Source organism: Manis pentadactyla, chromosome 4, assembly GCF_030020395.1.
Source record: "Manis pentadactyla isolate mManPen7 chromosome 4, mManPen7.hap1, whole genome shotgun sequence".
NCBI lineage: Eukaryota > Metazoa > Chordata > Mammalia > Pholidota > Manidae > Manis > Manis pentadactyla.
In genome coordinates, this window is record NC_080022.1 from 154,924,297 (window position 1) to 154,934,966 (window position 10,670).

Here is a 10,670-nt window from a genome sequence, read left to right on the forward strand (position 1 = left end):
CAACCACTGCCCCTACTATAAAGAAAAAAATGTACAGACTGGATTCTTAAATAGAGGCAAAATTCACACAATGAATGATTAATCATTTAACGTGAGGAATTCAGTAGCATTTAGTATATTCATGATGTTCTGCAATGACTGCCCGTATCTAGTTACAAAGCATATTTAACACCTCAGAAGAAAACAAAAACCTGTATGTTTTAAGCACTTGCTCCCCATTCTCCCCTTCTCATCACCACCAATCTATGGATTCTCTATTTTAGATGTTTCATATACTATGTGACCTGTTGTATATCCATTTATTTGTTGCTGAACCTCTGGGTTATTTCCCCCTTTTGGCTATTGTGAATACTGCTGTTACGAACATTTGTGGATATACATTTGCTTAAGTACCTGCTTTCAATTGTTTTGGGTATATATCTAGGAGTAGAATTTCTGGGTCATGGGGAAATGCTATGTTTAACTTTTTGAGAAATCGTCAAGTGTTTTCCACAGCAGCTCACATTTTACATTCCTACCAGCAATACAGAGCAGGAGTTCCAGTTTCTCCATGTGCTCCCTAATTGTTATTTTCCATCTTTGTTTTTGCTTTTCTCTTTTAATAGCTAGCCATCTAACAAAACAGCAGCAGACTCACAGAGTCCAAGAAGGGACTAGCAGTCACCAAAGGAAGGGGGTGGGAAGGGTGGGTGGGGAGGGAGGGAGAAGAGGATTAAGGGGCATTATGATTAACACACATAGTGTAGAAGGGGGAGATGGGAAGGCAGTAATAGCACGGAGAAGACAAGCAGTGACTCTATAGCATCTTACTATGCTGATGGAAAGTGACTTCAATGGGGTGTTAGCACGGGGCTCGATAATATGGATGAATGTAGTAACCAATGTTGCTCATGTGAAACCTTCATAAGATTGTGTATCAATGATACCTTAACAAAAAAACAAAATAGTTAGCCATCCTAGTGGCTGTAAGGTGGTACCTCATTGTGGTTTTGATTTGTGTTTCCCTAATGACTAATTATATTGAGCATCTTTTCATGTGCTTCTTGGCCATTTGTATATATTCTTTGGATAAATGTCTATTCAGATCTTTAACACATTTCTAAAAATTGAGGTATAGTTGATATATTCATTCTAATAGTCTTTTGGTAGAGTCTTTAGGGCTTTCTGTATGTAGTATTGGGTCATCTCCAAACAGTGACAGTTTTGTTTCACTTCTTCCTTACCAGTGTGGATGCCTTTTATTTCTTTTTCTTGCCTGATTAATGTAGCTAGGACTTCCAACACTCTGTTGAATAAGTGTTGTGAGTAGGCATCCTAGTCTTATTCCTGATTTTAGAGGAAGCTTTTTTATGGCCTTTACTCGTTCTTAATGGGTTGTTTAAATTGGATTTTAAAACTAAAAAGTTTTAATTTATTACAGATGGAGAAAAAATATTTGTGAGACATATCTGAGATATAATACTTGTACCCAGAGTATATAAAAAACCTCCTACTAATCAGTATGAAAAGATGAACACCTGAATAAGAAAACAGACAAAAGACTTCAGAAAAAACTTCACTAAAGAGATACACGAATGGACAATAAACACATGAAAAGGTGATTCTGGTGCCATCTTCAGTCATAGGGAATTGCAAAAACAACTATCATGAGATTCCATTTCATTCCCACCGGAACGGCTAAAATAAAAAAAACTGACAAACCAAATGGTGGAGAATATGTGAACCAACTGCAACTCTTATACATTGTTAATGGGGATGTGAAACAGTACAATCATTTTGGAAAGCTGTTTGACAGTTTCTTATGAAGTCCAACATACATATGCCCTATGACTCAGCAATATTACCCTATGTATTTGTCATAGAAATTAATACATCATGTTCACATAAAGACATGGACAATGTTTATAGTATCTTAGTATGCTGATGGACAGTGACTGTAATGGGGTATGTGGTGGGGATTTGATAATAGGGGGAGTCTAGTAACCATAACGTTGCTCATGTAATTGTACATTAATGATACCAAAATAAAAAACATAAAAGTATTTCATTTTCCACTTGCCCCTTAGCAACCTCTAATCTACTTTCTATGAATTTGACTATTTTAGATATTTCATATAAGTGGAATTCTAATAATATTTGCCCTTTTGTATCTGGTTTATATCACTTAGCATGTTTTCAAGGTTCACTCACATTGTAGCATACATTAGAATGCCATTTCTTTTCACAGCTGAATAATATTCCATTATATGTATATATTATGGTTTGTTTATCCACTCATGTGTTGATGAACACCTGGGTTGGTTCTGTCTTTTAGCTATTGTGCCCAGTAACTTTTTGGTAATATTGAAAGCAGTGAAGTTAAAAAGGAAGCATTTCCATCAATTGCAAAAAGGAGTTACCTGACCTTCAGATGTTTTCAAGAAAATTTAAAATCTTACACGTGAAAGTGTAGCAAACATCCATATTTCCTAAACCAAGAAGGTGTAATTTTCTACAGTTACACTGTTTTACTTAAAAAATGTAAACACGATGGAAAATGCAAAAATCACTTTTGATTATCACCCACCTTAACCCTTTCTCCACTTCCCAAAGGCAACCATTATCATTAATATCATGTTGTGTACTTACTGTTTTTAAATACCTTCATTTTCATCTATGTAACTTCAGATAATACATTATATGGCATTTCTTTCTCTCTTTCTTTGAAGATTTAAAAAATATTCTTTTTGCATTCCAAAACATGTTCCCTAAATGCAGACATTAAACTGGGAATTTAAAAGCCTTTTGCCACTTTAAAATAAGTTGCCTAAAATTATGTTCCAAACTTCAAAGGAAAAAAAAAAACCCAAACTCTTAGACTAAGCAGAGTAAGAAAATTAGTTACCAAATTTGAACTTTTTTTCACGGAAATCCAAATACTCCCGGGTTTTAAATGGATGACAGGACTACTAGGTGTGACTGTGTGGTATCCCTCCATCATGTCTAGCTCTCTCTCAGCATCTGAGGCATCTGGAAAACTGTTGACACTAGTGCTTTGACTTCTCTCCCCGCTGGACATACTGGGAACAGACTGATGACTTTCAGCACTGTTCACTGTCCCTTTCCATCCAACACAGTAATCTAGTTCCTGAGGGAAAAGAGCATTAGATTCAAATATCTTTATCTCCTAAATTCTTGATTATTAGCACCTAGCACACTGCTTGGCACACACAGTCTTTAGAAAGTTGGTGGTTTATTTTGAGAAATTCCTTGTATTTGCCAAGACCAGGAAGTTTATCAATTGTTAGTTGACAGATAAAAAAAGTGACCAAAAAGTAAATACCAAAAAGCCCAACCATGTGAGAAAGTTAATCAGTTCTGGGTTATTTCCAAAGTGTAGTCTTTTCTCTAAAATTTTTGACATCCGTTTGAAATCCATGTCTACTACACATCTCACGGGGTATACACAGGGATGCTGCTCATTTCTCAATGATTCCAGTGCTGAAAACAACCCCAACCTTTTTTTAAAATCCTATAAACCTCACTTTTACTTATTTTTTATTGAAGCCTTTTATATTTCTTCTCGGAGTATAGTCTTTAGCCTAAACTTTTTCCACTAAGTAATTTAATATGAATTCCTACCTATTTCTGTGTAAAATTAAAAATTGTATATTTAATCACAATTAGAAGACTATTCCGAACAAATCAGGCAAACTTTGGTATCTGGGCCCCAATATTATAGTCTTACCATAGCAAAGTTATTTAAGATAAGCAGAATAATAAATACAGACCCAAGGTATATAGAGGGTCTTTTCTTACATTCACAGCCTAAAAAAGTTGCTGTTATTCTAATGTTTAATGACATTAGAATTTTATTAATTTCACTTTACTGAAGTATTTCGTATACCTAAAATAGCCCCAATTTTCTAGTGACTACTGTTAGAACTAAAAGGCAATATCAAAAACACCAAAACTGTATGTAAGAAAGCCTTTTATTTTATAGTTCATTAATCATGTAGTGCTTTTAAAAAGAAAAGTAACTACTACTCCTGTTTTCAGAATGCAGGGATCTTTCTCAGTAGAAACCAAAAAAAAAGAATCAAAGCTTTGGCATTGTTACATGAGCAAAGAAGAAAACAGAAAATACTTAGACTAAAAAAGATAGCTCCACAAATAATAAGCTTTATATTTTCCTTGTGAGAAAGTTCTATAACATTTCTCCAGCAAATTTGGAAACATGGCAAAATGGAAAGAACTTGGTCTCAAGAGTCATATATGAATCCGAACACATATGCTTGTACAGTAAAAGTTAGTTAACCACTCTGAGCCTTACTTTACTCACCTATAAAATGAGTATTTTAGAACCATGTAGAGGAATGAATCCCTGTACACAACTGAAAAGAATCAAGTGTTCTTAGTAACAGAATAAGAAGGCTTGGTAATTTTTTTCCCTCAGAATAAGTTTAGTTAAGTCACATGTTTATTTTATTTACTTATTTATTTTTAAAGAAGCAAGAAATTTCCAATTTAATAAACACTTATCAAACATTATATAAAAGGCACTGGGGGAAAGGTTTATACAATAACCAAGATAAGGTGAATGGTTGGTAATTCTAATGACTTCTGTGTGAGTACCGTCAACTTCCAAAGCCTGTAATTTCAAATACTTCCAAAAGCATGTCCCATGCCATCAGACCATCAGCAAAAAAGTGCCCCCTAGCTCAGAATTTTGAGAGGGACTAGATTAAATGAAAGTTGAACAGGTTTCTTTAATAGACTTCACAGAGCTTTACTATGCTAATGTGCACTACCAAGAGGATGGTTTAAAGATCGCAAAACCTTTTTCCCCATCTGGGTGGAACTTTAGAGAATCACTGTAAAGGCACAATCTGGAAACCACTGATATAAAAGATTCTTGGCAAGAAAAGTTGCATAAGGAAAGAAGTCAATAAAGCGACCCCAATACTTGAGCCATTTCTAAGTTATTACCTCTTCTTCCTGTGACTCTACTGCTGGTCCATTATGTGCCTTCTGGGAAAGCACCTTTGTCCTCTGAATAAGATCGGTTAACACTGTTTCAGGGCGCTCCCGACGAACAAACATGTGCTGGTTAAGAGTAGAAGGCAAAAGTCAGGTTGAGACCTACATATTTTTTCATTCAGAACAAATGAATCCCTTCTTAGACCCTAGAGTTACTATCCTAAATAATGATAGATAATGCACGTAATCTATAGCTACCTAGTTCTGTTATGCTTTTTACTTCTTATATTTATAAAATTTAATTTACATGTATACACTCTATGCCTACATAACATCCCCCATACTTTTTATGAAAACTTTGAACATGACACCTTTGTTGGCCAACTGAAAATGCAGAGTTGAAATAATCAAGAGTCTAAGTAAACATTAAGAATTAAGTCCAATTACAGCCCTAAGTAAACGCTCACAAATTCTTAGAACTGATTTCATAGAGGAGACATGTTCAGTTCTGAATTACATTAGATTTCAACAGGAATGTATTCAGTGATGGTGAATTACGTAACATACCACTTGGGTATTTCGGGTTCCTTTATGTTGCTTAAATGACACTTCATAAAACACTAGCAGTTGATTAAAAGACATGTATTAGTGATTTTTACCATTAATACTTACTACAGCTTAACATTATCAAATACAGAAAAGTAGAAAGAACAATTCTGCCATAAGATTATCATTGTTACTTTTGGTATTTTTTGGATATTTATTTCTTCTCCAAAATTTTCTGTGTATAGATTTTGTTTTGTAGTTAGCATGGATTGCAGAAAGATGCCTTGTGCACTGGAGTTCATGAGATGATCTTGAATTCTTTTAAGACTTTTACCTCCTTTACTAGCTCAAATTTATTTCTTCTCTGAAGAGTTGTAACTATATATTATTCTCTTTTCATTGCTGTAAGTATTATGCTGTTTCAACTCATAAACATAATGCCTACAGACTACTTCATCAATGTTCATGCCGAAATTACATAACCGTTTTTCTAATTCTGGATATTTATTTTCAGTTTTGCATTCTGAGATAAATAGCTTCGTACAGTAAGTCACGTTTTTCCATTTTAGTTTTTTTCCTCATGACAGACTGCAACAGAAATGTGATCAGGCCATACTTCCTATCACTTCCAATAAGGTCAATATACAAAATGGACCAGGTAAATGAACATATATGCAGGTTTGGGATCCGATCACCGAAGGCCAAGTATCTGCTCCTGGAGGGGTGGGTTATTACCAAAAGGGCTTCTTTTGCCTTCATTAGGCAAATGTAAGAAGCCAGTCACATTCTTCCTTTTCCTGAGCCTTAGCTTTGGTATGTACCACTATTCATGATATTCGGTCTTTTTTTATCCGAGGATAATATATCTTATAATTCTAAGTTATTTAACAGTTTTCTACAAATGGATCCTGCTTATTTTTCACTAACATAATTCACAGCTCTACTAAACCTTTTGTTTCTACTGTGAATACCTATTTTTTGGGCTTTCGTTTGAGACTGTAAGTGTGCTTATGGCCTAGAATTCCCTAAGTGTTACTGAAACTTTATACTGCTCTTCTACATACTGTAGTTGCAAATGACCCTACTGAATATGTACATGATCCTTTCAATATCCTTGCATCTTGAACTGTGTGTTAGTGAAAATAAACTGAACTTCTTTAAAATTCTAAAACATTCATGCAGAAATTCTTATTTTCTAGTGAAAAATCCACAAAATTCCTTAGGGTCACAAAGAGATAGAGTCAACTGCTACTCACTAGAGCCTTATCTAGATGTTTTAAAAACTATATTAAAGTGAATAATACTATTATTGCTAATAAGATATCAACCTCAAAATGAAATAAATATATCTTGTAATTCTAAGTTATTTAACAGTTTTCTACAAATGCATCCTGCTTATTTTTCACTAACATAATTCATAGCTATACCAAACCTTTTGTTGCTATTGTGAATACCTATTTTTGAGGACAGAAAGCATATACTAATAATTTATTTAAATTAGGTAACCAAACCTACTGAAAAATGAATAGAATTCACATTACTTTTAAATCATTTTCATTGCTAAGTCAGAAAAATGTATTTCTCAAAAGGAAACAAAAATGTGATATCCATTTTTAGCAGTTTTTTTGAAATCTCTTTTCTCCCACAGTATTTATGTAAATGTATTACACATCATTTCTCTTACTCTCATATTATTTTATATACAACAGTTGGATATATCAAGTGTGGTACATACAAAAATTAAATCCAAAGTTAAACTATGTTTTGCCAATTCTGAAATGCCATGGTTCCACATGAATTAAAATTTATAGTTGTAACTCATGAGTATATGCTTGCACATATAAAAATTAAGCCATTTAATACTACTAAATTGAATATTTAGCAATATATTCTATTCAGACATGGTAGAAGCAGTTAATTTTGAAAAACAAATGAAAGAACTTAGCAACTACCAAAGTTTCCAAGAAAGAACAGTATTATGAAATTAGTATTTTAGCAAAATCCGGTACACCGTGCTTAATACTGATTCGGAATCAGAGAAGAATAAAACACAATCTTTAAAACAATTTCTTAGGTGTACAAAACAGAGTATAACTGACCTTTAAAAGTTTCTGTGATGTAGGGCGATCTTGAGGGACTTTCTGGAGGCAAGAATCTACAAAGTGTCGAAAATGATAAGACCTATTGTAAAGGAAAGTATCAAGTGAACATATTGCTATTTCCTTTAAAAACATATCCACAAATCAAGGCATGTGCCTATGGGTGGGAGGGAGAATAGGAATGATAAAAAAAAAGCAGGCAAAATACACTATATAGTTCATCATGTAAGTCTATAAAAAGTTATGCAAAGTAACTAATGAATCTTTACCATTTCCCAAAGATAAATTTGCACACATTATTTTAAAATCCTGCTCTCACATACTTAAGTACCACAAGTCATTCTACATTGAGGTGAATTAGGGAAGTCAATCATTTTCCTTTTTGCATTCAAATCTAAGATAATATTCTTCTTAGTTTTTTTTCTTCTTTTCTCTAGCCACGTCTCTTTCTTGCTTGACCCTTGGATCATCTTCCATATAGCATGTTTCAGAACATCACGCTATTTGTTTTGGAAGGAACATTTTTTATACCTAAGTATTTAGCATCCTTGAGCAAATGGATAAAAGTTCCAGAAAACAGTAAGATTTTTTAAAATTAGAATTCTGTAACATACTATTATATAGTGCTAATGATGAGAGTTCAGTAAGGCAGTAGGTAAGAAATATTCCATCAATATCTGTCATCAATAGTCAAATAAGATTTTTAATTCTTTTATACAAGAATGTTTGTCATCAATATTCAAATAAGATTTAATTCTTTTATACAAGAATTCTTTTTGGAATTCCCAAAGTATCAACCAGTGTAAAGACAGCCTGTGTTTAGTGTATCTATTATTTAGAAATACTGTAATAAACTCTTTGTGAAGATTTCTTCAAAACATCTCTACAGTAGGAGCAAAGACCTGTGAACTTGGCTTAATTATGTAATAGTAAAAAATAAATTTTTGCTAATTTATGCCTCTTACTTGTGAATTTGTAAGTATTTGTTAAGTACGGTAGGTAGACCCCTAGAACTTTTCAAATGCTAGATACACCTGAAGAATTTCCCATTAAAATTTTCCATCACTGATAAAAATCCTTATTTCCTAAAATCGTCCATCTGTTTTCAATAAACTTCTTTACATGAATAACAGTATTATCAAAGAAGCACTAGGAGATGCAACATCAAAGCACATTCTGAATAATAAATAATGACAATTAGAATGATCCCAAAATTATGAACTATCTGGTAACTCTGATAAATTTTCTAATCATTTTTACCTATGTTTTATACCATATCAATTATAAACCATTCCCCAATTAAATACCTCTACAGGTTGTGGCAATCTATATATTGCAGTTATAAAATATGAATCTTTAAATCATGCTATTTATTATATAATTAGGGTTGTATGTGTTGCTAAGGTACAAAAAATATATTAATTTTTATACAAAAGCCATACTTTTTGCTCCCATGTAGCATCATGTATCTTTTTTTCTAAACTGAGTTACTTATATGCTATGAAAAGTAGAGATAAGAAAGGATAAACATGATGTATGGATAAAATAAAGCTATTTTAATATTTCTTCAGGTTGTATACACTTCACCTCATTGAAATGAGATCATTTTGATAACATCATGAAAAATACTTAAATTTTACCATGTGAACAATACATCTCTCAGCCATACTCACCATTCAGTAGACTGTAGTGTAGGGGATTCACTTCTGATTATGTGACTGAAGACATTTACTGAACTATTACTCCAGAAAGGAGGCTCCATTTCCGCTATAAAAGAAAGAAAACTTCCTGTTAAAATATGTGCCTGTTATGCAGGAGAATGGAAGTACTGTTAGTTTTTTTTTTTAAATAAACCCAAACTTAACAAAAAAGTTGAAAGTGGAGTTCAGAGAACTTATTCAAGGGAGTCCAATAGAGAGGAAATTGCAGCGCTGATGCACATCATCTCTAAAGAGTGTATTTTTCCAGTAAGCAAGAACATTCTAAGAGAACCTAGTACATTCATTAAATCAGACCATTGATATGAATACATGACTATTATCTAATCCTCAAACTCCATTGTAGTTTCAATCAAATGTCCCAATAATGTCCTTTGTAGCAAAAATGAGCTTTGACCATCTGCATCCTTCAAGGAAATTGTCCATTTTTTCTAAGTTTTAAACTTACATAAAATTGTTCATAAAATTTCCCTATAATCCTACTCTCAACATGTACTTTTATAATCGGAAAAAATGGCACATTTTATTTTTATAAACACAACTGTGCAATCATGCGCATAGGCTGAAAAGCAACAAAATTGGGATCTTTGTCATCAAATTGTGAACAAACATATAAAGTCATCTATGAGAAAATTCAAGTTATTTTAACCTCTAAATTCATTAATAAATATGAATACATAATTCATAAATAAATATGAAAGTCATATTTATTTAGGACTGTATTTATCAAAACCAAAGATACAATTGGTCTAAGTTTTGCTCTCTTACCTAGTCTGTAAGAAAAGTTTGCTTTAATTCATTATCCTTAGTTATTTTAAAGTAGAAAAGCATATAACATATATTTCCCAAGACAGCAAATCTAATTTGTATTAAAAAATCAGGCCTCTACAGCTGTTTTGTCTAAAAGGGCAGCTATATGTTACTATGTAAATGCAAACTTACTTTTTTATACAATTTTTTAAATGAAGGTATTATTGATATACACTCTTATGAAGGTTTCACATGAAAAACAATGTGGTTACTACACCCATATTATCGAGTTCCCCCCATGCCCGATAAATGCAAACTTATTTAAATGAAATAAAATTTAAAATTCAGTTCCTCGGTTGCACTAGCCACATTTCAAGTGCTCGAAAGACATGCAAATACAGAATCTCTCTATCACTACAGAACGTTTCATTGGCCTGTGCTACTCTAGATCTTTCCCCTGGGACCAGTGTCAGGTTCTGGTTCATGACATTTCAGAATTCAAAACATCTGTAAGTAAAACTTTAAAAAGTGATCATGAAAGTTTCTAAAACTTGAAGATGCCACATGCATGCCTAAAACTTAAAGAGTTTCTTCGAAA

At 32.8% G+C, this 10,670-nt stretch overlaps 1 protein-coding gene across 4 annotated transcripts in view; it reads left to right on the forward strand.

The window, feature by feature from the left end:
• The window catches only part of LOC130683540 (protein phosphatase 1D-like), a 223,398-nt gene that overhangs the window by 77,790 nt on the left and 134,938 nt on the right, over positions 1-10,670 (forward strand). The gene's annotated exons all lie outside the window — the stretch shown is intronic.